The following is a 27,474-nucleotide window of genomic DNA, read 5'->3' on the forward strand; positions in this document are numbered from 1 at the left end:
TCGATGCCTCACAAGGATTTTGGCAACTAAAACTGGATGAAGAGAGCACCAAATACTGTACCGTCAACACACCATTTGGCAGGTATTGTTTCCTCAGAATGCCATTCGGGATAATATCTGCATCTGAAATCTTTCATAGAGCGATGGAACACATAATTGAAGGTCTGGAAGGAGCTCGGGCCTATGTTGATGACATCATCATCTGGGGCTCCACACTGAAAGAACACAATGAGAGACTGACTAAAGTGCTACAGAGCATACACCGGAATGGACTGAAGCTCAACAAAGCCAAGTGTCAGTTTGGCGTCCAGGAAGTCACTTTCCTAGGAGATAATCTATCTGGTAAAGGAATAGAGCCAGATATGGAAAAAGTAAACGCCATACTCAAAATGCCCCGACCCACTGACAAAAAAGGAGTGCTACGCATCATGGGGATGATAAACTTAATTGGAAAGCTCATTCCTAACTTGTCAGCCAAGACAGCCTGTCTGCGAGACCTGCTACATAAAGCAAATGAGTTCGCATGGACAGAAAGACATGAACAAGAGTGGATAAACCTCAAAACAGTGCTGACAACCACACCTGTACTCATCTTCTTTGACCCAACAAAAAGAATCAAAGTGTCAATGGATGCATCAAAAGATGGCCTAGGTGCGGTCTTGCTACAAGCAGAGGGTGAAGATTGGAAGCCTGTTGCCTATGCCTCCAGGTCTATGACTGATACTGAGTGTCGATACGCCCAGATTGAAAAGGAATGTCTAGGCTTGGTAGTTGGACTAGAAAAGTTTCATGGCTACATATATGGACTTCCCAACTTCACAGTTGAGACAGACCACAGCGCTCTGGTTGCCATCATAAAAAAAAACCTGAATGAGATGTCTCCAAGGATTCAACGACTCATGATGAAGCTGCAAAGATATGACTTTGAACTGATCTACACACCAGGCAAATACATAGTGTTAGCAGATGCACTATCCCGAGCACCCACAATGAGTCATGTGAGCTCTACTGAAGAAGACGTGGATGTTCATATGAGTATGGTCACTGCTGCGCTGCCCGTGTCAGACACAAAATCAAAGCAAATAGCAGAAGAAACAGTATAAGATACAGTATTACAAACAGTAATAGAGAACATTCATCATGGTTGGCCAAAAGGTTCCTGTCCAAAATATTTTCACATAAGGTCAGAATCGAGTGTCGCAAGTGGACTATTACTAAAACAGAACAGAATAGTCATTCCACAGGCTCTATGTCAAGACATGCTCAAAAGGATTCATGAGGGACACCTCGGAATTGATAAATGCAAAAGGAGAGCAAGAGACACTGTTTATTGGCCTGGCATAAATAAGGACATTGAGAACATGATAGGCAAATGTGAGACATGTCAGAAACACCAAAACTAGCAAGCAAAGGAACCAATGATAGTAGCTGACATACCAACAGCAGCATGGCAAAAGGTTGGTATGGACCTTTTTCATTTAAATGGTAAAGACTATCTAATAGTGATTGACTACTATTCTAACTATCCTGAGATGGCGCTGCACTCAAGCACCACAGCAAGCAGTGTCATAATGCATGTGAAATCCATCTTCGCCAGACATGGAATTCCTAGGATTGCCCTTACCGACAGTGGTCCGTGCTTCAACTGTAAGGAGTGGCAACAGTTTGCAACACATTATGACTTTCAGCACATCACATCCAGTCCTTTGTATGCTCAGTCAAATGGTAAGGCAGAGAAAGGTGTTCAAGTTCTCAAGCAGCTACTGAAGAAAGCGACAGAAAGCAAGTCTGATCCTTATCTCGCCCTGCTGAGCTACCGAGCCTCACCTTTAGACTGTGGTTCTTCACCTGCTGAACTACTAATGGGTCGCAAGTTGCGCACCACGCTACCCTGCTGTGCAAAAGAACAGCAAAGTGAGGAACTGAGACAGAGACTTCAACTGTTAAAGCTGAAACAGAAATCATACGATGACAAGTCATCCAAAACTCTAAAACCATTGACAAGGGATGATGTTGTCAGGATTGAGGATCCAGATGCATGGAACAGGAAAGCTACAGTTCTTGAGGAAGTAGCACCAAGGTCATACACTGTTAGAACTGGGGAAGGACAGATTCTCAGGAGGAACTGCCGTTCCCTCCTAAAAACACAAGAGACTATTCAAGACCAGATTGATGACAATGCCGCAACTGCATCATGTCATTCACCGCCAGAACAATCTCATGAAGACACATCAGACTTACCCGTGTTGAGAAGATCCACACGTGAAGTAAAAGAGCCTGATAGACTTAATCTTTGAGTACAATGTAAAGCTTTGAAAATGTGTTGACTGTTTTGAAAATGTTTATGTTTATAGAGCACTAACAAAAGTGTTACTGATATTATCTTTATTGTTTTCTTGAAAGTTGATTGATATTGATTTTGTTAAACCTCAAAGAAAGGGGGATGTAATGATCAATAACATGTCATTCTATAGTGGACACTAGGTGGAGCCGTAGAGCTGTATATAGCTGTATGTATAAGACTACACTACCCAGCTGTATATATATTAAGACTACATTACCGATGAGGCACTAGGCTACCCACAAGGCAACAGTCAAGATGGAAGCCTCTACAGATACTGTACCAGTCCACATGTGCTCAATAAAATAACTAGCAAAAGCTAGCTGTGTTCATAATAAGAATGTCTATTTATTAATGAACATAACAGCTAGGACCCACCACTTACATCACCCGCCATGGCCCCACCAAGGTTGGTAAAATTGAGCCCTACATCTCTCATTTTCACCAACTTCTTGGAAACCTTCCTTGTAGCTACGAAATATATGAAGATGATGGACAGTAAAAATCAAACATGTCCTCTGAGCCTGCGCCACACAGTCATTATGCCTTTAGCATCATGATTCTCAACACCCCTCACCCACCAGCAGCCATGTAATCTCCTGGAAAAGGCAAAAAACAGTTAATAAATCCAAGGTAGCAATGCAGCGAGTGGCAGCTGCATTAACACCTACAGCAGATTCCCATATAAAGATTTCCAGGACCAGTCAGGGCTTCCATGGAAACATACACTGCAGCTCTGAAGGCCATAGGGGACAGATTGGACTGCAACATGGATTGCAGCTTCCAGGCTGTTGCCAATGCCATGTCTTGGGGCTTGAAGGATCTGATAGCTGCCATTAGACCAATCAGACCACTGAGCAATGGGAAATCAGATCCAGGGCCCAGTGGAATGATGGTGCCTGAAATCCATCTGCCTGATATTGCCATCACTCAGGACAGCAGTGCATGTCAGGATTCCGGTCTTTCCCTTAGAGAACCATGCCTGCGGAACGTAACAGGCGATACCAGGCTACTCAGCAGCTCCGTCCAGAGATGCAACCAGCGACGGGTCCCTGTCCGGAGCCAGTTGCCATGAGTTCAGGGCCCCCTTAGGCCCATGATCCTTCTGTACAGGATGAAGAGGCACACGTCTCCTGCCAGCTTTGCGCTCAGCTGGCACTTAGAAGCAGCAATAGATGTGGGGATAGGAATTCATGCTTAGTCACAAAGGAGAATCAGGGTGTATAAAAAAAGAGCAGGATGTCTATTTGTTTGAACTAAAAAATATGTTTTTATTAAAGTACAATATACATTTATTTTGCACTTTGTAATTCATGATGTGGACTTCTATACACAGGTGATGATTATTGGCTAAGTCCTGTTGGGACAATGAGAGCTGCTCAGCAGCTCAAGTGGATCCAAAAAACATTCAGCGCTGTGGTCACTTTTGTAGCCACAGACATAGCAGTTCTGGCAGTGGAGCGAAGCTGCAGATCCTCATGAAGAAGGTCCCACTGATATGCATTGGCAGCCTTGGAACATCACATTCTTCATATACAGAGCTCCTCTGAGAGGCCCTCAAAGGACCTGTGCTGCCTACATCCATGCTGTGGAGGGTAGTACCTGGTGGGCTGCTGTCTTGTGCCCTGTTGCTTTATTCTCCTCACTTCCATGTGCTGTTGTTGTTGCTTCTCCTCCATAAGGATGACATGGAGAAAACATTGAGAAATTTCACCCACAAAGTCTTCATGCGCTCCTCCTTTATAGTTCATGCAAACAGTTTCATACAGAGGGAGTCATTTTCAACTTACGTTTAACTGTAATTGCAGTTTGAGCATCCATTCTAATGGTAAGGAAAGTTGAACAGCTTCTATAATGGGCGCCTAATCCATAACGGCTAGTTTTACACTCCAGCGGTAGGTTGAAAATTTCCTGGATTTCCTGCCCCCTCCAATCGGCAAATGGGCGTGCGTAGCTGATGCTCTGCTTACCACCGGCCCGATTTGCACCATAGTCAAAAATAGCCCCCATAAAGACTGAGTTTAAAGAGAAAGGCCTAGAAATTCAGTATAGCCACTTTTGGGGTGGTAAAGTCGGGCGGCCGCTAAAGTTTGCGCCCGGCGCAAAGTCGAGCCCCCTTCGCCGATATTCAGTCGCATCGCCCTAAGAGGTTGCTGCTGCGCTAAAACAGGCGATGCACGACTATCATTAGGCGCTAAGCCGGCGGGCCGGGGCGAAACCCCGGAAGTCGGGCGCAGGGCAGGTGCGACGAGCTGCTGATTGACGGCAGACACTCTGCCGCCGGTCAGCTGTTAAAGGGGGAGGGTGCATTTGTGTTTCTGAAAGGCCGACATTAGTCTTAGTCCTCCTCCTCCTCCTCCTCCTCCAGAAGATCCGTCTCCCACAAAGAAGGAGTGTTGCAACACGGCTGCCGTTTCTGCTGCAGGAGGAGTGCCCTTTAATTTGCGCCCCCTGCGCCCCGCATCGGCTGAGCACCGTTACACTCAACAGTCGCTAGGGGCGCCAGGCGCACAATGGGGTGGCGCAACTCAAGTTCTGGATTGGGGCGCACAAAGGGCGTTGCACGAGGAAATGACCTGCGCGCGCAGCTGAGCGCGCGCAAAGACTTTGCGCCGGCGCTAAATCCCTACTGAAGTTGGGGCGAGGCGTAGATCGCGCAGCGCCCGGGCGCTAGCTGCCTAGCGCTCGACATCTACTCCTCCTAAGGCGCTAACGGCTGGCGCAACCAACTGAATTTCTAGCCTGTGGTAAACCACTTTATCGTTACACTATAGTTATCACTGTTGTATTGTTATCACCGTTGTATCACGATACGAGGTCGCCTCTTGTCGCGCTGTTATACCTGGGCTGACCACCTCCGACTCCGCCCATGGCTCCACCTACCTGCCCAGGTATAAAGGTAGTCGACTGGCTGGTATTCCTCCTTGTTGGACCCGATCACCCACGAGGGTGGGCTCTGTTATTTAGTCAATAAAAACCTTTAGTTACGTTCCTAACTCGTCGCCTTTTATTGGACGAATTGATAGGTATATCATAGCCCAAATTGTTTGAAATGACCAGAATACTCTTTAAAGAATTGTGAATGTACTGTTTTAATAAATTTAATTTGCAGTTTGACTGATCACCAAAGAGGAATCATTGTAAGGTGCAGATTTTTTGGTAAAAGTTAGCATGGCCACTTTTAACTTTGGACAGACTGACTAATGGAAGAAACTCCAGCCTATTCAGATAGCCACATACCACAGACTTTTGTCTGCTGATTAAAAAACAGGAAACAGAACTGGAACAAAATAAGGTCACAACTTTGAAAACTGCAATCAGCAAAAATGACAGAGAAGACCCCTTTTATGGTAGACGGAAGCCATAAGCCTAAGACACAGACATAGACTACAAGGAAGAATCACTTTGGTAGACACTCCCGGCCTCTCCTCCAGAACAGATGGTTTGGTCAACCTGCGTTCTGAACCATATTGCAGTTATGAGTGTTGTCTAGATCTGTTGCTTATTGTTGTGTCCATCCTTGGCTCCCTCCTATTTTTCATTTACATGCTGCTCCTCTGCGACATCATCCGAAAACACATTAGGTTCCACATGTATGCTGACGACACCCAGCTCTACCTCACCACCACCTCTCTCAACACATCCACAGACTGCTTGTCCGAAATCCAGTATTGGATGAGCAGAAAGTTCCTCTCACTAAATATTGGGAAGAATGAAGTCATTGCCTTTGGTCACCACCACACACTCTATTCCCTAGCCACCCTCTCCCTGGAAACTGTCTGAGGCTGAACCAGACCGTTTGCAACCTTGGTGTTGTATTTGACCCCGTGATAACCTTCCGACCACATATCGATGCCATCACCTAGACCGCCTACTTCCACCTCTGGAACATCGCCCGACTCCACCCCTGCTGCTGAAATCCTCATCCATGCCTTTGTTACCTCTAGACTTGACTATTCCAATACTCTTCTGGCTGACCTTGCGTCGTCCACCCTCCATAAACTCTGTTGCCCATATATTAACTCACACCAAGCCCCATTCACCCATCACCCTTATGCTCGCTGATCTACATTGGCTCCCAGTCCGGCATCGCCTCAATTAAAAAAATCTCATACTTGTTTTCAAATCCCTCCATGGCCTTGCCACACCTATCACTGTAACTTCCTCCGGCCCTACAATCCTCTGAGATCTCCACGCGCCTCCAATTCTGGCCTCTTGCGCATCCGCTACTTTAATCGCTCAACCATTGGCGGCCATGCTTTCAGCTGCCAAGGCCCTAAACTCTGGAATTTCCTCCCTAAAGCTCTCTGCCTCTCTACCAATGTTCCCCCTAATTTCATTTTGGGTGCATGGCCCCTATAAGGGGCTGTCCAGCCCATTCACAGTTTCACACATGCGTGAAATTTAACATTGAAAAAGCTGGTCCCAGGCTGTGTGGGACCAGCAGAGAGCTGTGCAGCCGCACAGTCGCGCAGCTTAGAGGGAACATTGCTCTCTACCTCTCTCTGCTCCTTTAAGACGCTCCTTAAAACCTACCTCTTTGACCAAGCTTTTGGTTATCTGTCCTAATATGTCCTTATGTGGCTTGATGTCAACTTTTGTTTGATAACGCTCCTGTGAAGCACCTTGGGATGTTTCACTAAGTTAAAGGCACTATATGAATGCAAGTAATAAGGTTATTTCCCTAAACATAGGGACAAACAAAACATTAATAATAATCATACACCAGGCATGAGAAAGGGCAAATTGGCCCTGTTTTTTGCATTACCCTGTTTCTATAATTAAGTAATTCTATAAACTCAATGGGGCAGATTTTCACTTTCACTGATGGTGGGAACTGGCATTAGCGGATCGGTCGCCCATTATATACCTCACCCGATTTCCCGTTCCACTGAAGTCAGTTTTCTGCCAGCACCAAAAATGAAAATCTAGCCCATGTGTGTTTCATTTATGTTTCCATGCTGCGTCCTGTAAGAGTGCAGACCAATTCATTCATCACAGCTTCCAAATTCGGAAAATGATGGCTTGTCTGAGGTGATCTCAGAAGAACTTTACTGGGGATAAACCATCACCAAATGAAAAATGTATTATATATATAAACGGATCGTTCTGTCTGTCTGTCTGTCTGTCTGTCCTCAGGTGTGCGTCTGTCCGGCTATGCGCTCGAAAGTTATAGAGCGTACCTACGCGTGCATTACGTCGAAAGAAAGCTTACGGTTCCGGGACGGTCGTAAGTGTATTTACTTTGCGGTCGGATGAAAATTGTTCACGCCTTATGCAAAAAACCTTCAAAATTAAACTCATTATCTGCTAATTAGCATTGATTGACTGGCGTCAAGGTTCGACCAATCCTGTGCCGTCACCATTGACCAATCCTACAGTTCAGTCGCCTGATGGTTGGCCAATCGCTGCGTCTGTGGGCGGGACTAATCGTTTTCATCTCAGGGATGTGGCAGCCATTGCCTCAAGCTAAAAACCCCATTTACTTCCAGCTCAAAATCTGCTGATCCGGCTTTGAAAAAGTTAGTATCTCTTATGTTATTTTTAAAAGATTTACCAAAAACGTTTTATAAGTACTTTCACTTTCATCTTTCAAGGTATTAAAAGGTAGAAATGTTGCCCGGCAGCAGATTGAGAGAGGGACACAGAGACAGGGCCCAAAAGCCTGGGACTCGATTTAAAATGTTGCCCAGCACCAGATTCACAGAGGGACACAGAGAGGCCCCAAAGCCTGGGACTCGATTTAAACCGCCCAGCCCAAAACAGCCCTGGCAAAGCTGGGCTCCCCCAGCTAGTTTATTATAAATGGGATATGTGAGATTTGGAAGGTTTGATTCATCTTTTTCTAGTCCTTCTGCTGGGATAGACAGTTCATAATTTACAAATTGCCTAATCGTCCCAGCCACAGGGCACGCTATAGAACATTATTACAACTTTAATGGGATAGCTCCATGTGCAAGCATCTGTGGCCGTTGTACTAGGTCACCAGACCAAGAAAGGTCCCAGGTATAATTTCTCTTCTATGCTGAGTTAACTAATCTCAGCCAAGGCAGCAAGGGAGCACTACAATTGGTCTCAATATAAGCAGGCTTGGGAGATGTAAAATCAGTCATGTCTCCCATTCCTAATCACATTCCATAGTTCAATAGTCTGACAGCACTCACTGTCAAAAGAAAGACTTGCATTTATATAGTGCCTTTCACGACCACTGGACGTCTCAAAGCACTTTACAGCCAATGAAGTACTTATGGAAGTGTCGTCACTGTTGTAATGTGGGAAACACGGCAGCCAATTTGTGCACAGCAAGGTCCCACAAACAGCAATGTGATAATGACTAGATAATCTGTTTTAGTGATGTTGGTTGAGGAATAAATATTGGCCAGGACACCGGGGATAACTCCCCTACTCTCCTTTGAAATAGTGCCACAGGATCTTTTACGTCCACCCGAGAGAGCAAACAGGGCCTTCAGTTTAACATCTCATCTGAAAGAGGGCACCTCCGACAGTGCAACACTCCCTCAGCAGTGACACTGGAGTGTCAGCCTCACTTTATGTGCTTAAGTCTCTGGAGTGGAACTTGAACCCACAACCTTCATGCCTCAGAAGCGAGTGTGCTACCCACTGAGCCATAGCTGACAAGGCTTAGGTATGAAGAATTGCCACTGGAAGGGAGCTTTGTAAAGCTACTGGCACCACGGAACAGTACCTGAGCATGAGACACAATCTTCAGGAGAATAGAGAAGAATAAAGGGGGAAAAAAACCTGGAAAATAAAGAATTCCCCATGGAACAGAATAGCACACCATTACTGGCACTTTTGATACTGTTTCATATACGATCGGCACTCACACCAACATTCCTCATGCATTAGGATTCATAACTACTTCATAAAGACCTCATAATGCAATAACCTGTATTTGCTTTCTCAGCAGAAATGCCTGTATATCAATGTGAACACATTAACCTAATAAAGAGATTAACTTTACTTGTGGAATCCCTTACTAGTGCTGTGATCTCTGTGTCATTTCACACTTGTAAATGACAGCATTGCATAAACAGTCTGACTAGTGTGGCCAAAGAAAGAATTACTTTTTCAAAAAGAAGATAAATTACTCACAATTTCTTCTCCATCCAAAAGGGATCAAAAAGAATTCAATAAATTTCCATATTTTAAAAAGCTCAAGGAATGGGAATAAGTAGTGCTGGAATTGCTCTGTCTGCTTTCTGTCAAAATAGATTACCTAGACTGGCTCTCTTTTATTATACAGGAGCTGAGCAGACATTCACATATTGGGTTCGGGCCAAAATAATTGATAGTCCAAGTCAGCTGCTACATCATTATATCCCTTAGCATATCTCAGATCAGCACCATCTACTCACACTTCTGTACACTTTAAGAGTTCTTAGTGTTTTTGTGGTGGACTCATTTTGTTTTATGCTTGAACTTCAATCACATCAGAAAATGCCAGGATATTGTTAAACGGGACCATTTTAAAGTTTTCACCAGTGACATTCTCAGTTTGACTCTTTTAAAGATGCAGTATCCAGTTTCATTAGCACTACATTGGCTTCTTTTCAATGTTTTAAAACCGCGGCACCACTTTTAACATTCCACAGCCTTCAAATAAAAAGTTCTGCAACATTTTATATACAATGAACTCATACTTTCCATCCCCCTCAGAGAAAACGTACCTGCTTGCACACTGAAATCTCATTGCCAAAATCTGGACAATTAGGTGAATGCATGCTACAGTGGGTGTTTAAACATAGTCTTTACAGCCAAGAACATCCCTAATGCCTATTAATGGAATTGAGATAGTCCTGTTTTCAAGTAATAATTTTTCAATCATATCTATCTAATATACCATGAGTTATTTTTCAAACCCTTCATGAAAATAATGGGGCCCACAAAACCTTGGTTTCCATTCTTACTTTCTAGAATGGGTTTGTAAAAATGTACCATAGTGTTAGTAGTAAGATATGAGACAGACCAAATGGGACATGTCCAGCTTTGCCGTTTCCACACATAACACAAATACATTTTTAGCTCTCTGTTCATGAACACCCATCAGCCTTATGCTAATATGGTTCATCTTCCCAGGAATACCATCTGGATTGTTAAGATACTGTTCACCAAATATGTAGAAAACTCTACATATATGTAATAGCAGAGCACTTGGTAAGCAGTGACAGGATCGGACAAAGTCAACATGGATTTACAAAAGGTAAATCATGCTTGACTAATCTACTGGAATTTTTTGAGGATGTAACTGGTAAAATAGATAAGGGAGAGCCAGTGGATGTGGTGTATTTGGACTTTAAGAAGGCTTTCGATAAGGTTCCACATAAGAGATTAGCGTGCAAAATTAAGGCACATGGGATTGGGGGCAAGGTATTGACTTGGATAGAGAACTGGTTGGCGGACAGAAAGCAAAGAGTTGGAATAAACGGGTCATTTTCCGAGTGGCAGGCAGTGACTAGTGGGGTACCGCAAGGATCGGTCCTAGGACCCCAGCTGTTCACAATATATATTAATGATCTGGACGAGGGAATTGGATGTAATATCTCCAAATTTGCAGACGACACAAAGCTGGGTGAGAGGGTAAGCTGTGAGGAGGATGTCGTGAAACTCCAGTACGATCTGGACAGATTGGGTGATTGGGCAGAAACATGGCAAATGCACTATAATGTGGATAAATGTGAGGTTATCCACTTTGGTGGCAAAAACAGGAAGGCAGATTATTATTTGAATGGCAATAGATTGGGAGAAGGGGAAGTGCAAAGAGACCTGGGTGTTCTTGTGCACCAGTCGCTGAAGGTAAGCATGCAGGTGCAGCAGGCGGTTAAGAAGGCCAATGGTATGTTGGCCTTCGTAGCAAGAGGGTTCGAGTACAGGAACAAGGATGTCTTGCTACAGTTGTACAGGGCCTTGGTGAGACCGCACCTTGAGTACTGTGTGCAGTTTTGATCACCTTACCTGAGGAAGGACGTTCTTGCCATGGAAGGAGTGCAGCGAAGATTCACCAGGCTGATACCTGGGATGGCAGGAATGACGTAGAGGAGAGATTGTGTCGATTGGGCTTATACTCACTGGAGTTTAGAAGATTGAGAGGGGATCTCATCGAAACCTATAAAATTCTGTCAGGCCTGGACAGACTAGATGCAGGAAGGATGTTTATGATGGCCAGGGAGTCCAGAACCAGGGGTCATAGTCTAAGGATAAGGGGTAAGCCATTTAGGACTGAAATGAGGAGGAATTTCTTCACCCAGAGAGTGGTGAACCTGTGGAATTCTCTGCCACAGAGGGCGGTGGAGGCCAGTTCATTAAATATATTCAAAAAAGAGTTGGATATATTGCTTAAGGCTAAAGGGCTAAAGGGATATGGGGAGAAGGCAGGGACAGGGTACTGAATTTGGATGATCAGCCATGATCTCATTGAATGGCGGAGCAGGCTCGAAGGGCCGAATGGCCTACTCCTGCTCCTATCTTCTATGTTTCTATGTTTCTATGTTAAGGCTCAGAACCAGATGAATAGCAGGGTGGGAAACAACATGTAAGTTTACTATGAATACTCTACTAAATTTGTAAAAAGAAATCTCAATGGCCCTGATAGTGCTCTCCCCACCTGGGAAGTAGATAGACGGAGCCACTGAGAAGTACAAAACCTATTCAGGCATCAAAGCGGCCAAATTTTGTGGGCCAGAGTATTAACATAGGCCAGTTGCACCCCTGCTGCAGGCCAAGAAATGGGGAAGAGAAAGCAGGCGCAACCTTTTAGGCCTGCAACCATGAACCTGGCTGCTGTTGGATCCAATGCAAAGCCCACTGCCAGCTTCTTAGGGTGCTACAGGAAATGGAGGCCCCCTTGGATGAAGCTAGAGGACATTGACTGGGTGGACCAGGAATGCTTACTGATTTCCAAATGTAATGCGAGACTATTGCAGGTCCATCCTTTGTGGAAGACACAGAATTCCTGGACAATGTAGTCTTTGCCCACATTTCGTCTCTGTAGCACCTGGGAAATGAGTCTTCTCCAAGCAGTAGAAAGAACAATATTTGGGTGAATGTTTTAACTTGAAGGTCAATTATCTCACTTATTTAATATCTTTGTGCAGGTAGCCTAATTTAGGTTGTAAGGGCTATTTTACAACAGAGCTCTGTCATTATGTTACAATTATAAACTTAACAAAATAAGAAACAAGATATAGTTGTGCTTCAGTAAAATTACTGTTTGAACATATACTGTCAAGAATGTTATCATATGAACACTTAATGGATTAACACATCTGTTAAAATAGCAGAGGAAGGAATTTGATACAATTGTACTAAGTATTCATAGAATAACATCACTGACAGTAATTTCTATCCTATAATTCAAACCAAATAATTAGAACATACTTAAAACAAAACAGGCAATATCAACTTTTTCAGGTTGTCAGCCAATTGGATAAACACTTTGGCATGTTCACTTCAAGGGCTCCATTTTCTGCTGAAATTGTGGCTTCATACCCATGGGCATAGGTGGTAAAAGTGGCAGAAAATAGGAGAAAGACAGTTACCATCTGCCACTGCTGAGGCTAGTTAGACTTCTCCACTGGAGCATGCTGAACTTTTAAGCATGTATTTTATAAAGCTTGTTAAGGCCAATTAAGTAGCAGTGAGGGTGTTCCCATGCAGCCCTCCACTTTTTTATTCCAAACAGTGGCAGTCGTCTGCACATTTTTTCAAAGAGGCCTTTAAAAGCAGCAGCAGTTAGTATGAATGTTTGCAACTAAACTGAGTCATTTTGCAATAGGTGGCTTGTTCTTGCTACACAGGCACTGGAAGCTTAGGGCTGAAAGAGAAAGAAGATTATGCAGAAAACTGGTATCAGACACCCACCCAGATCAATAGATTTACAGGGTCAGGACAAAGTACCCAGCGCTATCAGAATACCTGTGCATACAGAGGCTGTGGTTAACTAAGGTTATGATCACTAAATTGTACAATCTCACACAAGTGAAGCTCCTTTGTTTGCACAGCCCTGCCTCTAGCATTTATAGTAACAACAACTCAGTTAGACTGGTAGTGAAATTGGTCTTGGGTGGTAGTGCAAAACAAGCAAAAGCAAATAAGCAGCCCATTCTACATCCTGCCTCATTTTCTTTTCCATTGAAGTCAATGAAAAAGTAAATCAGACGAGGTGTAAAACAGGCTGCTGATTTGCTGTTGCCCCATTTTGTGCTACCGTCCAAGACAAATTTCACACCAGAATTGTTTTCTTAACAGCACTGCATCCATGTGAGCTTTCCAATTTAGCAAATAAGTACTGGCAGATAGCCAGGCAGTAGGGCTTTTAAAAAATTGTCAATTTCCCAAAGAAGCAAAGAGTTATAGACTGCCTCCATCAGTCCAAGACATGCTTTACCATTCTATAGCAGATTCCACTCATTAAATGTGCTGATGTTGCGTAACCATACTCCATCCTTCTTGCACCCCAATACCTCATGACTCCTATATCCTGGGACAGTCCAGTGTCACACAACATATGCTAGAAAGTTGGATGGATCATCACTAGGTGATTCCAGCGATACATGACTACCATGACTGATGACATGAGTTTATAGGCTCTGCAGGAGGGTAGAGGTGTGCTACAAGGATTCCCATGAAACAAAATATGATTCTCATTGAGCAGGCATTTGGCATACCTCAAACAATTCCAAAGCCTTGACTACTCAATAAATATCTTAGTGTGAAACTAAAGAAAGTATTCAAGGTTGAGATAGTGAGCTGCATTCTGTATAATGTAGCTGTCTACAATGCTTCGGGATCAATGGATGAGCAGAAGGATGATGCTTTAGAAGATGCAGGTACTGAGGATGCAGAGCTGCTGCCAAGAAGACACCAAAGACACCAGTTAGTTGCTACATTCCTCAATTGCTGCATTCTTCAGATGAGCTGTAACACGGGTAACTGTAGCAAACCACGAGCAATGCTGGTCACCGTTCAGTACCACTCCTAAAACAAGTTCAAAATAAGATCCTTAATCTTATCTATGCAAATTAGCAAAGGTGAAACTGCTCTATAGTCTTCTGGAGAAGATTCAGTTACATGGCTATTTTGACTTATTATGTTCATAATTGAGTCCCTGCTGGAGTGGTCAAGGTATCTATTTTAGATTTGCAGTTGGAGGATCTGAATTCTGAACCCTCCAAACCTGAGATCAATTGCATTCACAAGGGTTTACATTGTCATTGGAATTTGGCTAAGGGTCCATTTTAGTTATATATGTAATGAAAAACTGCATTAACAAATTGCATCCTGCAACTCAACAGTGAACAACTGCCCCGTGCCCCACCCCTAGTCAAACTCCTGCAATTGGAAGTGTATTATTAGTCTATCTTTAAATTATTAATATCTTTAATCAGCAAACCTTGCAGGCTCACACCTTCATTTGAATGCAAAATCTCAGCAGTAATACTGTTTCCATAGTACTATACACTGTAAAAACTCTGTTTATTATCAAATCACTTTTACAGCAGATTTGCAGGACAGTTCCAGAAAATGCAAAACAATGGATCTGTAAACTCATTTTGATTAGAAACCTTGGGGAAGAAATTCAGTATCGCTCCGTTTGGGGTGCTAACTTTTAAAAGTTGAAAAAAATGAGCGCCAGGCGCTAATGATTTTCAACTTTAAAAAAATTTGGTTTTGCACTCCAGGAAGGAAGTGGAGCGTTAAATCAAGCACTCCACTTCCTTCCTGGAGCGCAGCAGGCAGCAGGCGGGGTGGTAGGTGAGCAGCGCTGCACAATGGGCCGTGCAACGCTGCTACGTTGGAAGGCTCCTTCCCTCCATTAAAGGGAAGGGCCATCGCTGCAGGCTCTGCAAGGAAAAACTCACCTGGTCCTTGTTAAGTCTGTGTGTTATAGTGAGAATTACTACACAGACCACAAGAGTAAATTCAACAGGTCTTTACTGGTTGGAGGTCGGACTAGACTGAATACAATATTATTACACTGTGCTTATATACCGGTGTGGTCACCACCGGTATTACGTATACAGCAGCCAAAGAAAGTAGTACCTTTCTTAAGGTGGACCAGGCTTAAGTTCTCTTAAGGTGGAACAGGTTACATACACCACGATCCTCACTTTTTAGCTTAACAGTCATATCCCCAAATAAACATAACATATATACATATATAACTTCAGGTATAACAGTTCAAAGGTTCAGTCGCTCAGGAGGCTTTCTGATTCGGCTTGGATAACGCCTTTCAGTGGTCTCTGATTCTTGTTGTTGAGGTGCCTCCTCTAGTTGGTTGCCAATGTATTGGGTGTCATCATCATCAAATACATTCTCGGCCGAGGTAGATGCTTCAGGTTCATGAACATCTTCCACAGCTGTCTCTGTCACAACCATGGGTTCGACCCTTGCTCTCGACTCTACCAGTTGATCCGCATGACGCCTTATCACATTATGACCAATATCTAAGGTGTACATCATAGGTCCTTGTCTGGCCCGGATTGTTCCGGACTGCTATTTGTCGTTTCCATAGCCCCTTGCCATCACTGGTTGTCCTACTTCGAAAGTTCGAGTGGTCTTGCTGTTAATATGCCGAAACTGTTTGTTTTCCACTTCCCTCCGCACATTTGGTTTTAACAAGTCCAACTTGGACCGCAACCTCCTGTTATAAAACATCATAGCAGGACTTTGGTTAGTCACGGCATGATCGGCGTTTCTATATGACATCAGGAACTTATCGACCTTGTGTTGCAGCGGAATCTGATCATCATTCATGGCCTTAATAGCCTTTTTGAATGTCTGGACAAATCTTTCAGCCAACCCGTTTGTCGCCGGATGATATGGGGCAGAGGTATAATGTTTAACTCCATTCTTCTTTAAGAATTGTTGGAATTCTTCCGATACAAACTGTGGTCCGTTGTCCGAACAGATCTGTTCTGGCAATCCGTTCCTTGCGAATATTGTTCTTAACACCGCAATTGTCTTTTCTGAAGTAGTGGTATTCATCTTGATGACTTCTGGCCATTTGGAATGTGCGTCCACCGCGATTAGGAACATGGAGTCCATGAATGGACCAGCAAAGTCAATGTGTACGCATTGCCATGGGGCTGAAGGCCATTCCCATGGGTGTAGCGGTGCTTTCGGAGGTGCATTTTGCACTTTTTGACACCCAGCGCAGCTTTTCGTTAACTCCTCAATCTGTTGGTCAATACCCGGCCACCATACGTAAGTCCTAGCAAGACTTTTCATTTTAACTCCCCCCAGATGACCTTCATGTAGTTCTTTTAAAACTCTTTCCCTTAACTTGGGAGGAATAATCACTCTTGTCCCGTACATCAAAGTACCATGGCAGACGGACAGCTGGTCTCGCCTTGCCGAGAATGCCGGTAACAGAGGATCACCCCGTGTTGGCCATCCTTTCACTGTCACCTCGTAGACTCTGGACAGCGTCGGGTCGTTCCTGGTTTCTCTTTCAATACTTGCGTTGGTGACAGGTAAACACTCGATAATGGTCGAATGAAATAACTCAACAGGGTCAACTTCCGTCGTGTCTTCATCTTCAGGTAGTGGCAGGCGCGACAGGCCATCAGCATTGCCATGCTGTTTCGTACCTTTGAATTCTATCTGATATTGATGTACCCCTAAGAAAAGAGACCATCTCTGGAGACGCTGTGCTGTCATCACCGAAACACCCTTCTTAGGGTTAAAAATGGACACCAACGGTTGATGGTCTGTCAGAAGTGTGAATTTTTGGCCCTGTAGGTAATGATTAAACTTCTTCACTCCCCATACAAGGCTAAGGGCCTCCCTATCGATCTGCGCATAGTTGCGCTCAGCGGAGGTCAATGATCTGGATGCAAACGCGACTGGCCTTTCCGTGCCATTTGGCAATTTATGTGAGAGTACTGCCCCAATACCATATGGAGAAGCATCACAAGCCAACCGAATAGGCAGTGTCGGGTTGAAGTGAGCCAACACTTCCTCTGAGGTGATCAATTCTTTGCTTTTGCGAAATGCCTTCTTACAGTTTTCGCCCCAGTCCCATGGTACCCCTTTCTGTAAAAGAGCGTTCAATGGATGCAGCACCGTGGATAGATTTGGCAGAAATTTATGGTAGTAGTTAATTAATCCTAGAAACGACCTCAACTGAGAGACATTCTCCGGAGCGGGAGCCTTTACAACTGCCGCTATCTTGTCAGGAGACTTATGAAGCCCCTCCCGGTCAATGACATCACCACAGTACGAGATCCGCTTCTGGAAGAACTCACATTTCTGCCGATTTACCCTAAGTCCATACTCTTTCAGTCTGTTGAGCACCAGTTCCAAGTTAGCGAGATGCTGTTCATCACCATCACCTGTGATCAGAATGTCGTCCAGGTAACATTGTGTGCCTGGAATTCCCTGTAATACCTGCTCCATGGCCCTCTGCCAAATTGCTGGAGCTGATGCCACACCAAAAACCAGCCTATTGTACCGGTACAACCCTCGATGCGTGTTGATCGTGAGGTATTGGCGTGACTCTTCTTCAACCTCCATCTGCAAGTACGCCTGCGCCAGGTCTATCTTGGTGAAGTGTTTCCTGCCAGACAGTGAAGCGAAAATATCCTCAATCCGTGGAAGCGGATACTGCACTGTGTGAAGCACCGGATTAACGGTGATCTTGAAATCTCCACAGATGCGAACCTTCCCTGGATCTCCTGGCTTATTGTTCGCAGGACGTTTCATAACGGGAACAATGGGCGTAGCCCACTCACTCCAATCTACTTTAGACAGTACCCCTGAACGTTCTAGTGCTTCCAGCTCCGCTTCAACCGCAGGTCGTATTGCATAGGGTACCGGTCTGGCTTTAAAAAATTTTGGTTGTGCATGTTCATCAATCTTGATGTTTGCCGTAATTCCTCTCAGTGATCCCAGTCCCGGCTGGAACACCTCTTTAGCCTCATCCAATATTCTGGACAATCGTTTAGGTTTGACAGCTGTTTCCCCGGAATCTACCGTTAGTGCTTTCAAGGAGTGCCAGTCCATATTCATTTTCCTAATCCACTCCCGTCCTAGTAGTGGTGGACCTCCTTCAGGTAGCACATATAAGTCCATTACTTGGCTTCCTTCGCCCTTGTGGACCACTTCTACCTCTATTTTTCCGATGGGGTACACTCTTTGCCCCGTGTACGTTTTCAATATAATCTCCGTATCCTGTAAGGGAATATGTTGGAATAACCTTCTGTAATCTTTCTTATTCATGACCGTCAATGCCGATCCAGTGTCCAATTCCATTTTTACTTGGACTCCTGCTATCGTAAGAGTGACCCAAATTGTCTGGAGGTCTGTATCCTTACCAACGTTGTGTATTCTTAAGCTATCCAGTTCATTACTGCTAGCATCTGAATCTGACTTCTGTTCAGTCAAACTGTTCTTTGTCACCTTGTGTACCTTTGCATATTTTCCTTGCGGTGACTTTTTATTGCTGGTCTTCTTTCCTGACCGGCATACTTTAGCTATGTGGCCAAGCCTGCCACACGTTCTGCATTCTTGGTTTTTAAACCAACACTGGTTCTGATCCTGCGTTGTCTTTCCACAACGATAACATTTGACAGAACTCAAACCCAATTTGTTTGTACCGAGTTCCGGTGGCCATAGCTGCATTACTGCCGTGCCTCTCGCTGCGGCCTCGTGTGCTGCTGCCATAGTGACCGCCTTCTCGAGAGACAGCTCATTCTCCTCGAGCAGTCGCCTTTGTGTATCCTGTTTAAATAAACCACACACAAATCTATCTCGAAGTGCCTCTGTCAGTCCCGTTCCAAACTGACAATATTTTGCTAGCTTACGTAATTCCATCAAATATTCAGCATTGCTTTCATTTTGCAGCTGTCTTCTATCGTAAAATTTAAATCGTTCCGCTAGCATCAGCGGCGTGGGGCTAAGATGATTTTTTAGGACAGTAACAATCTGTTCGAACGTCTTATCCGCCGGTTCATCTGGTGATAACAGGTGTTTCAATTGCCCGTATGTCTTCGCACCCATTAAGTTTAGTAATGTGAGTGCTTTATCTGTCTCAGGAATTTTATTTGCCTTACAATAGTTTTGTATGCCTTCTACATACATAGCCCAGTCTTCTATATCACTGTCGAAGGCATTAATGTTCCCATGTTTAGGCATCGTAGCAATTTATCGTATTTTTAATGTTATCTAAGATGGCGGCTTCCCGCTCTTGCCGTCGTCCTCCGCCCACAAAATGGCGGTTTTCCCGCGCTTGGCGGTCTTCACCTGTCCCCCGACGCTGTCTCCGCTTCACCGCGGCTCTCGCGCCTTCAGTTTCCCCAGACGCTGCGCCTTTAGCCCGAATGCGGCCCTTATCTCCGGTCGCGATCGATGTCCCACGCTGCGCCTCTCGCTCGAAAGCGGCCCGGCCCTTATCTCTGGTCGCGATCGACCTCACCGCCCTTATTCCTCCGTCTTCCCAGCCCCGTCTGTACAGCCAATGCGGTTGACTTTCTGTCGCGTCGCTGCCCGGCTTACCCACCACGAGGTAGTAGAAGAAGCTGACAGTCGCTGATGGAGGCTTCGAGGTCAGGATGTCTTCTGCACTCTGGTTGCTTGATGCCTGCCGCTCGATGTGTCTTCCCGTAGGTGATGAGGGTGGAAACCTCTCTTCGACGTCCTGTCTGTGGACGAAGTCACCGTGGAAATTACTGCAGCAGGGTAAGAATCGGACTCGTCGCCACTGTTAAGTCTGTGTGTTATAGTGAGAATTACTACACAGACCACAAGAGTAAATTCAACAGGTCTTTACTGGTTGGAGGTCGGACTAGACTGAATACAATATTATTACACTGTGCTTATATACCGGTGTGGTCACCACCGGTATTACGTATACAGCAGCCAAAGAAAGTAGTACCTTTCTTAAGGTGGACCAGGCTTAAGTTCTCTTAAGGTGGAACAGGTTACATACACCACAGTCCTCGACGGCAACCACAATCCGGCCCGATCAGCCCGATGCACTGCAGCAGAGTGCCGGGTTGATCGAACGCCGGCGAAGAAAAATGAAAAAAAAACAGAAACAACATTTCACAATTTTTTTCACTTGCCTTTAAGCAATGCCGCCGAAGCGCCCGGCCTCCCGATGAACACCTCCTGCAGCTGCCGGCGCTTTTTGCCCGGCGATGCTGCAGGGGCCGGAACCAAAGTTCAGGTCCAGGGCGCTACCGGGGCGATGAGATCCCACTGAAAGAATATATAGGGAGTCGATCTTCTTGCCATACCCGGTCTGTAAATGATTAGCACCTTGTAATCGCCCCCCAGAGGCGATAATGGAAGACGCTAAGGTGTACAATTTCTAGCCCTTTATATTGTCATTGGAAATTTGAAAACAGACCATTTTACTTAAATATGTAATGAAAACCTGCATGAATTGAACTTGCAAACTGAGGTATGATTCAGCTCATGGTCAAAATTAAGTAGTTTACATTCATGAAGTGATTTGCATAATTTGCTCAACTTATCGTATTTGCCTCAACTGAACCCCACTGTGGCAATGTGTACCAGCCCAGTCTACTTCAAGGACTAGGACTGTATTTTAAAGACCACCTACAGTAACAATGCAGATACAGTCAAACATCAATGACTTAATTGGCATAAATATTGCCCATTTTTATTTTATATATCTTCCATTTATAATTCTTTGGAATAACTTATCATCACACAATCTCTATTGACAGGTTTGGGTTTGTTTCAGAATGCAGAGACTATTGAGAACACATGTAATCTGTTCCATGCAACAGGGATGAGCAAATAAGTTGTACAGAAAATCTGTTCATCCTGCATCTCAACAGTGAACAAGTTAAACGCAACGAGACAATGTTATTCTTCTCAGTTGCCTGGGGGCCCCATTCTTCATCCTACAGCACCCTGATTTTGCCTCAGTGGCTGGAATTTATTATTTTTATCGTTACATCGAGAACAACTGAGGTATGTCAGATATTTGCGAAAGAAAGAAAGACACGCTCCTTGCAGTTTGATTTAGCGTGCTGGTGTTCAGGATTCCGAGGTGGAAAACAGCATGTGTTGTTATTGACTGGACGAGAAACGAATGTCTGGCAGAACCTGTTTCTGTTCTATTTACTCAGATTAAAGGATTAATATAAACAGAATCAGAAATACACACATTTCTATTACGATTTGTAATTTTTTACATAATGTGCCAGATTTTGCTGTCAAAATAACGGTGCGGCTAATTGTGCTTGCTGTTATTTATGCGGAAATGGTACAGCAACTTCAGGTGAGCGGCAGACACACAGTTAAAAGCCAGTATATATAAGTTGCTGCCCAAGTTGCACAACTCCGCCATTAGCTTCGCGAAACTGTTGTATTTGTGCGGTAGATACGAACTAAACTCTCCACAGAAAGTTAAGTCTTGTCATTGTAAGCATAAGTACCATGTTAACGACATAATAATTGTTAATTACTGCCAATCAACCTCTCTGGCACTGAAAATTAACTATTACGGGTGTGGCATCTTAATTGTTGTTGGAGATTTTATAAATGACATTTTTTTTAATATATATTTTTTGACATTTTCTTTCTGACTCTTTTTTCTCTCTCTTAATCCAATTTTCTTTCCCTCTCTTTATTTATCTTTCTGCATCTGATTTATCATTGAATTTACCACTCTAATCGACATTTCCTTCTCAGTCCGACTGCTGTTTATTTCTCAATACTTCAATCTGATTGGTTAAGGAGATATACAGTTGCTTACCCTGTTCACTCAGGTCACAGATGTCCTGTTTCCTTCACTGCGATGTTATCAGCTCACACTTTCCAAAATTTGCCATGCAAAATATATAAAAACCTAAATGTGCAAGGGCAAGTCTAACTAATGGCAGATGCCATTAGATGGCCTACTAGAGCAAAATCTGGGCCATAATTTTAGAGATTAGATTTTATACGTGTGCCAAATAAACTCAGTCCCAAATGGAAAGCATTACTAGAGTAGAATATATTTTTTAATTGTTCATGGGATGTGGGCGTCACTGGCAAGGCCAGCATTTATTGCCGATCCCTAGTTGCCCTTGAGAAGGTGGTGGTGAGCCACCTTCTTAAACCGCTGCAGTTCATGTGGTGAAGGTACTCCCATAGTGCTGTTAGGGAGGGAGTTCCAGGATTTTGACCCAGCGACGATGAAGGAACAGCGATATACTTCCAAGTCAGGATGGTGTGTGACTTGGAGGGGAACTTGGAAGTGTTAGTGTTCCCATGCACCTGCTGCCCTTGATCTTCTAGATGGTAGAGGTCGCGGGTTTGGGAGGTGCTGCCGATGAAGCCTTGGCAAGTTGCTGCAGTGCACCTTGTAGATGGTACACACTACAGCCATGGTACACCGGTGGTGGAGGGAGTGAATGTTTAAGGTAGTGGATGAGGTGCCAATCAAATGGGCTGCTTTGTCTTATATGTACATAACTGGCCATAGAATGTCCTAATGATCAACTATGGATTATTCCTTGACAAATTTATGCCCTGAATTTCTTTGTTGTTTTCAGCACTTATACAATTGTTACGCTGTTATTTCACCAAAAATATTGAGGAGATCTGCATTTTAGTGCATTACGTTGCTTGTGCACCATTATAGCACTAAATGCAAATTTCCTAAATCTTTTTAGCAGTTCAAATGTAATGCCCATCAAAGCCCCTCAGGGCTTACTTGTATAGCTAAACTATTCAAGTACATGGAAGTTTCCTGGGTTTATGTCACTCCTGCAATTAGTGTAATTTTACACCCAAAGAAACAGTCCAAGAGCTCACCCTAGAACTTCCCACAAGTGTAAGTGAGAAGTTGGTGATCTGAAGAGAACACCAACTTCACTTACTGATTATAGGCTTCCAAGAAATATTTTTCAACTACTTCCTTCACTTTTTTAATCACTGACGCATGCACTTCATTTTACCGTAGTGTTTTCCACTCGTCGCAGAAATTATTTTTGTCATTTCTCCAACTTCCACACCCACACTCAGATTTACTTCAGACAAGGGACCAGTTTCCCCATGGACAATTCACTCTATACCATCAGAACAGAGGAGGGATTGCAGCAGAAGCAGGCAACATGGCTGAAGACAGAAGCCCAACCCAACACATGTACAGGTCTCTGAGAAGCTGTGCATCAGATAACTGTCTCTCCAAGGATGCCATTGGGCATCTCTGCCAACTTCATCACAACGATTTGCAGACTTGCTCCACTGCCACAACTTCTCTATCTGTGGCCATTAAAATGCCAGCAGTCCTCAACTTTTATGGCTTCAGCTCCTTCCAGGCTGCCCCAGGGGATCGGTGTAACATTAATCAGTGAGCTGCCAGGGCATGTATCCTGCAGGTGACGCATGGCCTCTTTCATAGAACAGCTGAATTCATCCACTTTGGCATCAATACCAGGCAGCAGAGGCACAGTGCCAAGGTACTAATGGATAGCAGGGTGCAGGGTGCCAAGATGGCAAGCATATGGCACTGAAGATGCTAATCAAGTAGCTGCTGACATATGTGAATAGGAACAAGTTCCATTCCCGGGGAATCCAGCCTATCTGAGATATAAACCAGGCCGTGTCCTCACTCATCACTGCAAGGAGCATCAGAGGGCAGATTCTTTAGGATGTCTTTATTGACTGATCCACTATAGTGGCAGCACCTCAGTCTTACTTTCTCCCATGCATCCTACCAGATGACAAGAAAGCAAATTGTTTTGGACCAGCAGGACCTAGCTGGGAATCCTCATCTGTGTGAAGAGGTCCAAGGCCACTGAGTAGTCTATTTCCTGATTTACTGTAATGTTCCTAAATAAGAAGTCACAAGACAAGTGCTCAATGTATTTCAAAGCAAACACATTTTTTATTGCAATCCAGGGTGTGGGGTGCGCGATGTTGGGTTGGAAGGTTGTGTGTCTGAAGATAAGGCTGTTAGTTAAGGAAGATGTTGCAATTGTGATGAGAGAGGTGAAGTGAGAGAGTGAAGATATTAGAGTGGAGGAAGGGTTTTTAGGGTTGTGGAAGGCAGTTGGTTTGTGTTAGGGGAGTTGAAGTTACCCTAACCAGAGTGTAGTGTGAAGGACTAATAGTGTGAGTGTTGCTTTAAGAGAGTGAAGAATGTAATGGTTCCCAGGGTGGGCAGGGAGGAAAGGGACAGCGTAGTGACAGAATACCTCAACTGCCCTCGTGAAGTGTTTTCACTTCTTTCTGCACTATTGAGCTGTGAGGGAGCTGGGTGTCATTGCCAGCAAGAGCTCCCTGCAGGTAGCACAACCAATGTTGGTATCTGGCTAAGTGAGAGACCCAGGAGTGTGAATCTCCTGCTTTGTACCTCTTGGAGTAGGGCTTGGAGGTCTTCATCAGAAAAGGGCTTCTTCTGCCTGTTGCCCTGGCATGAGGCCCAGTGGGCACAGCTGACACTTAAGCGGACATGATGGTACCAATCTGGACTGGTGCTGTGGGTGAGAGATGCCGTTAAGTGATTTGTTGGAAATTACCAGGATAAACACTTGTCAGCTGTTTGCCTTGCTGTCAGATAGTGTTCTGCTGCTGCCAGGCGCCTGTAGGGTGCTTTTAAAGAGTTATGCCATTGTGGCACATGTGTTTCCTGGGTTTATACACTCATTACACCAGAGTTGCACCAAATCTATTTAAATTAACTTACCCCAGGAAACTTGTGTGTAGCACCCTCTGCTGGTGAACGGTGTAACTTTCCAGCACAACAACGGCATAACAGTGGCTGACATTGAGAAACTCAGGGCCATAGGATTTTGGTCACAGTCATTAATCAAAGTACACATCAACTACGTAAAGTACAGTGGTCATTGGTGATAACACACAGCACCAACAAAAAACAACTTCAGGGCAATCATTTCAAGGATACCATTTTATTTAAAGTTCGGATGATGGATTAGGATTGAATTTGATCATTTAGAACAATGGGCGCAGCTCAGGCACAGAGGTCAGAGTGCCTGATTCACAGCTCTTATGATTTTATGTCTATTAAAATGAATGAACAGAAAGTCCCGCAAGCCATAAATTGGGCACGCTGACCTATGCACATAGCTCTGCGCCATTGGCACCAAATTGTATTATTTACCTTATGCGGCTGTGTTTTCCTATCAGGTGGGGGAGAGGGGACCCTGCTGAAGGGGGACCAAGGAGGGCCTTCCACCTATTGTCTGAGCTCGGCAGCAAACTACCCTGCAGCAGAGGAGGGAGGGAAATGCAGGCCGGCGGATGCAGCAGCAGGGATGCTGTGGTAGGCCATCCTGGGCAATTTTTCTTCATTCTCTGCTGCTATACCACTCAGCTTGGGGCGGTATACTTGGAGGAAAATCCAAGCGATAATGTCATCTGTATCACTCAAAATTACTGCCTTTCAATCACTCCCAGATATTGTTGCCTATTTAGTTTATACGCCATACAGGTCATGAGATTCTGAAGTAAGTAACTAAGTAATGGAGATAAAGGCCCTGAAATTGCGGTGTTTATGACAGCATACTCACAGAGTATGCCGTCGTATTCCCTTTGAAATCCACCACAAGTTTGGGATTTCGCACGCGCAAAATTAGGAACTTGCGGCCTGTCAATGTACGTGTTGACAGGCCATCCACGGAGGTCACGAAAAAGCAATCACTGGTGCAGAGTTGGGCTATTTGCCCAGCGACTATCCAGTGATTGCACACGGAAGTCTTACAGTTGATGCAAGCAGGCACAGGGCCTGTTTGCATCAGTTAAGGGGATATCTAAGGCTTTAATTAAAATATTTTCATACCCTAAATTATGTACACTGCATTAAATGAGTTTATGCAAATATTGACCCAGATTACAGTTTTAATGACATATAAAATTATCAAAAAATTACATTTTTAGTGAGATTGGTGGAATGAAGGTAATTATGAATAAAATTCCAATTCTATTAATGGTATAATTATTACATTTTGGGATTTCATTGCATATCATTAGGGGATTCCCTTCATAAATGATTGAAATGGAATTCTGCTTATTGATTGGAGGACCAGGCCTACGTGATCCCATGTACGCTTCCACTCCGCCTGCGTCCCTGCGATCCGTGCGCCATTATGCTGCCCTCCGCCTCGAGGCCTGAGACCGCAGGTTTTCGCAGCCTCGCCGCCAGCAGGTACTTTCATAATTCTTTTACAGGTTGGAGGCGTTCTCTGAAGGTACGCCTCCGACGCAATTTCTAGCCCAAACTCTCTGGAATCTTTCAATAGGCTGATAGGCACAGTGATGGGGAGCCTTAGGTCTCCATGGAAGGATGATGTTTCTGTGGCCGTAGACGTGACTCCAGGATGGTTTGTTGCCTCCCTGGTGCCAGGGTCAAGGATGTCACTGGACGGCTGCAGGGCATTCTGAAGGGGGAGGGTGAACAGGCAGAGGTCGTGGTTCACATTGGGACCAACGACATAGGTAAGAAGAGGGATGAGGTCCTGCAGCAAGAATTTAGGGAGCTAGGTAGCAAATTAAAGAGTAGGACCTCAAAGGTTGTAATCTCTGGATTACTCCCGGTGCCACGTGCTGGTGAGTATTGGAATAGGAGGATAAAACAGATGAATGCGTGGCTAATGAGTTGGTGCAGGAGGGAGGGCTTTAGTTTCCTGGATCACTGGGCCTGCTTCTGGGGAAGGTGGGACTTGTACAATTCGGATGGGTTGCACCTGAACCAGAGTGGGACAAATATCCTTGCGGGGAGGTTTGCTAGTACTGTTCGGGGGGGTTTAAACTAAAATGACAGGGGGTTGGGAACCTGAGCAGGGAGACAGAGGAAAGGAAAACAGGGATAAAAGCAAAAGATAGGAAGGAGAAAAACAAAAGTGGCAGTCAGAGAAATCAACGGTTTAAATCAAACGTGGCCACAGTAAATAATAATTCTAATAGGTCTAAGAGCGTTAAAAAAACAAGCCTGAAGGCTTTGTGTCTTAATGCGAGGAGCATTTGTAATAAGGTGGATGAATTGGCTGCGCAAATAGAGGTAAACGAATATAATTTGGTTGGGATTACGGAAACATGGCTCAAGGATGGCCAAGACTGGGAACTCAACATCCAGGGTTATTCGATATTCAGGAAAGATGGGCAAAAAGGAAAGGGAGGTGGGGTAGCAT

Source organism: Somniosus microcephalus, chromosome 2, assembly GCF_052327205.1.
Source record: "Somniosus microcephalus isolate GS21.2 chromosome 2, FLI_Smic_1.0, whole genome shotgun sequence".
NCBI classification, from domain to species: Eukaryota; Metazoa; Chordata; class Chondrichthyes; order Squaliformes; family Somniosidae; genus Somniosus; species Somniosus microcephalus.